This window comes from Gossypium hirsutum, chromosome A01 (assembly GCF_007990345.1).
Source record: "Gossypium hirsutum isolate 1008001.06 chromosome A01, Gossypium_hirsutum_v2.1, whole genome shotgun sequence".
Lineage (NCBI taxonomy): Eukaryota > Viridiplantae > Streptophyta > Magnoliopsida > Malvales > Malvaceae > Gossypium > Gossypium hirsutum.
In genome coordinates, this window is record NC_053424.1 from 81,963,323 (window position 1) to 81,967,386 (window position 4,064).

The window sequence follows — 4,064 nt, forward strand, 5'->3', positions numbered from 1 at the left end:
TGTAGAGAAACACACACATAATTAGTGGCTTCAGAATTAACGACCCAGTGGTCTATTGAATCTTCCACTAAGAAAGCTTCTACCATAAAAAGTTTCAAACATTTTCCCTTAGTGGCTAGTTAATCCTTCCATTCTTTGCAGTTTGCCTTGAAGTCTCATTTCTTGCTATAGATTAAGTCTTTAGGCTTCTTGGTTCTCTTCCTTTTCTCTTAAGGTGGCCTAGAGAACTTAGTCATGTTTCTTTTAACATGCTTTCCCTTCCCTATAGAGAAGAAGAAACAAATAAGTTTGCTTCTGCTATTTGGAACGGTTGACTTGCCAGTCAACATCAACTCATAGGATTGTAATTTCTTTACGAGTTGTGTAAACGTCAGAATCTTTTTCCCAAGGTTATATAAGGCTTGAAAGCCTACAAAGTCCTTGGACAAGCTTTTGAACACCATTCCTATTTGTATGTTTTGGTTTATATTGGCCTCATTATTTGTAGCCTCGGTAAAGTATCCCTTAAGATTAATCATATGGTTTTTGACTAGACTGCCAGGTTTCTATCGATCACTCATCAAACTAGTTATAGTTGACTGTCAAGTTAAGGTAGCTTGGCCTCTGAACATGTCCTCTAGTTTGTCTAGAATTGCTTTGGTAGTCTTATAACTCTCTAGTTACTTATACATGGTGTTGGTCATGCTTGCCAGCATGTAGCAACAAGCTATCTCATCAAACTGCTCCCAGTGTTTTTTAGCCTTAGCTTGAGCGGTTGAAGGAAATTTATTATAAAGGACTATTTCTAGTTTTTCATATCTCAAAACAATCATGAGGTTCCTTTTCTATTTCTTGTAGTTATTTCTATTCAATTTGTTCTTTGTGAGTATATTTTATAATGGAGTAAGTGTCATTTTCAAACTAAAAATAAAATATTCATTGATTAATATCTTTGTATTAAGCAAATATTTTGAAAACATTTTGCAACTTACGATATGCATTAAAATGATACACGTTTCTTACATGAAACCTTGAAACATTTGTAAGTCATTGCAACGATAATTCTTACACCCACTAAATTGAGTCATTATGGGGTAATCTTAATCAACTAGCAAGAACATGGATTTCCATTCAATTAGTACATGAACTTAATTCCTTAGGATTTCACACATACTAATAATCGTTTAACATTTGGCCATCTTTTTAACTGAAGTAGTGCTTCATGGGTAGTTACCTATCTATAAGATCTTGAGTGTATCACCATCAACTCAACACCTATCACTTCATGTACCACAAATGAGTTATCATGGGACAATTTCACCGAGTGACATCTTGTGACTACTTATCCTCTATGAATAAAACTTCTTGTTATCTCGCATGATAATACCTATACTAGGGTCGGCCAACTATCATAAGAGTACGAAATAATTTTTCTTACTTTCAGGAAATCTCTTCAGGGAGATTTATATGACAATCTTACTGTGGGTAGTCAAATTGTCATTTCATCACAAGAGACCTTATTTAGAGACCTTCTCAACTCAATATTTTAAAGGCACACCAAGTTTTTAATGTTTGAGTTCACTCATGAATAATTAATAAATCCCTGAAAAGTACATGTAGCATCCTTTGCCTAAACTATATGGCATGCTTATCATACATATGCATGAACATGTTTGATAAGTGTTAATAGTATCATGTTTTAACCTCATTCCTAATGTGTTTTTGGGTGATTATCCGATGTTAATTGTGAATTTTTATGCTCCAAACCCTTTAAAATCATGTTTTAATGTTGAATAGAGCATTTAGGATCAAAAGGAGTGAAAACTGGAGTGTTAGAGCAAGCTACAGGAGCCACACAGGCTGAACCATTTCACACGACCAAAGCACACAACCATGTAACCCTCATGAGCATGTGGTAGGTTGTGTCAATTTTACGAGATTATACACCAAACAGCGAAAATCACGATTTTTAGGTGTTTCGGGCATTCTAAGACGTATATATGACAAAAATAAGAAGATAGGAGAGAGCCATCAGAGAATGTTCAAAAAAACAACTCAAAAAACACCTCTGAAACCGACTTTGAAGTAGATTTGTGTGAAGATTGAAGATTCTCAGTTGATTTCTTAGGAAGGTTTCATGAGTTTCTTTATTTCTTTTGGTTATACTGTATCTTGGATGTTTCTATTTTCAAGCATGAACTAATATTCTAAATACCTATGGGAAATGAACCCTATGATGGATTTTGTCATTTGACTTTTATTTTACACAATAAATATTTAGTGTCTTATTCTCAATTATGTGTGTTTAATTCCTAGTTTGATATTTCTAGATTATTAATCTATGTTCGATGTGTTTAAATCGGTGGTTAAATAGACCCTATATAAAAGTAGATCTTGTGTAATTGAGTGGAGTTGCATGCAATCCTAGAAATAGGATAACATAAATCTACCAGATTATAGTCAAATCTAATAGGGAAATCCATAGTACATGTTAATGTGATAATAAGGGTTTTAATTAGAAAGAGATTTCAATTAATCAACTTAGAGTCAGTTGCTCTTATGCTCAAAAGAGATATTAGCATACTTTAGTGATTTCTACGGATCAATTAGATACGTAAAAAAATTGCGTAATTTAGATTGATAGTGACAGATGAAATCTAGGTAGGTTATTTCTTAGATATTTTTTTGTTTCTTGGTTGTTAATCGATTATTTTTGTTTTTTTGGTATTTGCTACATTCGTTAGTTCATAAAATTAGTAAAATTTAGTTTTTAATCAATTACTCGTGGGAACAATATCTTTGCTCCTTATAGGTATCTTATTAATTGATCAGTGCAGTTGCCTTAGTCAGATTTTTAGTTTGTTTTGTGACCATCAAGTTTTTAGCGTCGTTGTCGGGGACTAGAATATTAGGAAAACTTTATTTGTATTAATTTAGCCATTTTAATTTTAATTTTAATACATTTGTTTTTACTTTAATTTTAAATTCTGATTTTTTTTTGTTCGATACTTACAATTTCTCTTAGTTTTTTACTAGAGGAAACCTATTGGAACCATTAATTTTTAACAGTGAGATTGAAAAAATTGTTCACAAAAATCGGAGAGACGTTAGAGAAGCAAGGCAAGGTCAACAATAGATTTTCGTAAACGATCAAGAGCAAAAAGATATTATTGTAGAGATGGATAATAATCCTGGTGATCCACAACTTCCTACATATCCTGCTCCTCGGACTATGTATGACCATGTTAAGTCCATTCTGATTGGGGTTGAATCAAGTATTGTTAGGCCGACTATTGGTACAAATAATTTTGAGATTAAGTCAAACACAATATAAGTTGTGTAGTAGTGTTTTCATTTTGATGGGTTGCAAGATAAAGATCTGAATGCTCATTTAGCTAAGTTTTTGGAGATCTACGACACATTTAAGATCAATGGCATTATTGATGATGTCATATGCTTATAGTTGTTCCCATTCTCTTCGAGAAACAAGGCAAAATAGTGATTAAACTCACTTCTGTGGGGTTCCATCACTACTTGGGCTCAGATGATTGGAAATTTTCTGTTGAAGTATTTTCCACCAGCCAAGATAGCCAAGTTGAGGAATGATACCTCTTCTTTTGCTCAATTTGAGCTTGAGACAGTATATGATGCATGGGAGAGATTTAAGGATCTTTTAAGAAGGTATCCTCATCATGGGATACCTTTGTGGCTTCAAGGTCAAACGTTCTACAATGGTGTAAATCCTTCAACTAAGCAGATAATTGGTTCAAAAATTGGTGGAACATTGAATAATAAAACACCTGAGCCAACCCAAGAATTCATTGAGAAGATGGAACTAAATAACTATTTGTGGCAAGTTATGAGTAAAAAGCATACCAAGGCAGCCAATGTTTTTAATATAGATGCGGTTGTTATGTTGGTGAGTTAGATGGAAGCTCTTCGTAAAAAAATTGATGGTTTAAGTTGTAGTAAACATGTGAATCTAGTAATGTAATGTGATGCGACTGGAGCGAATATGATCAATGCAGAATGTTTTCCCTTCCATTCTAACATGGAGCATGAGCAAGTCGACTTTATTGGTAATA

At 33.3% G+C, this 4,064-nt stretch overlaps 1 non-coding gene across 1 annotated transcript; it reads right to left on the reverse strand.

The window, feature by feature from the left end:
• Positions 1-3,571: 3,571 nt before the first annotated feature.
• Positions 3,572-3,678, reverse strand: LOC121208183 (small nucleolar RNA R71). Its single transcript, XR_005903132.1, has one exon. It is a non-coding gene; the product is annotated as a small nucleolar RNA R71 (small nucleolar RNA).
• Positions 3,679-4,064: the final 386 nt, after the last annotated feature.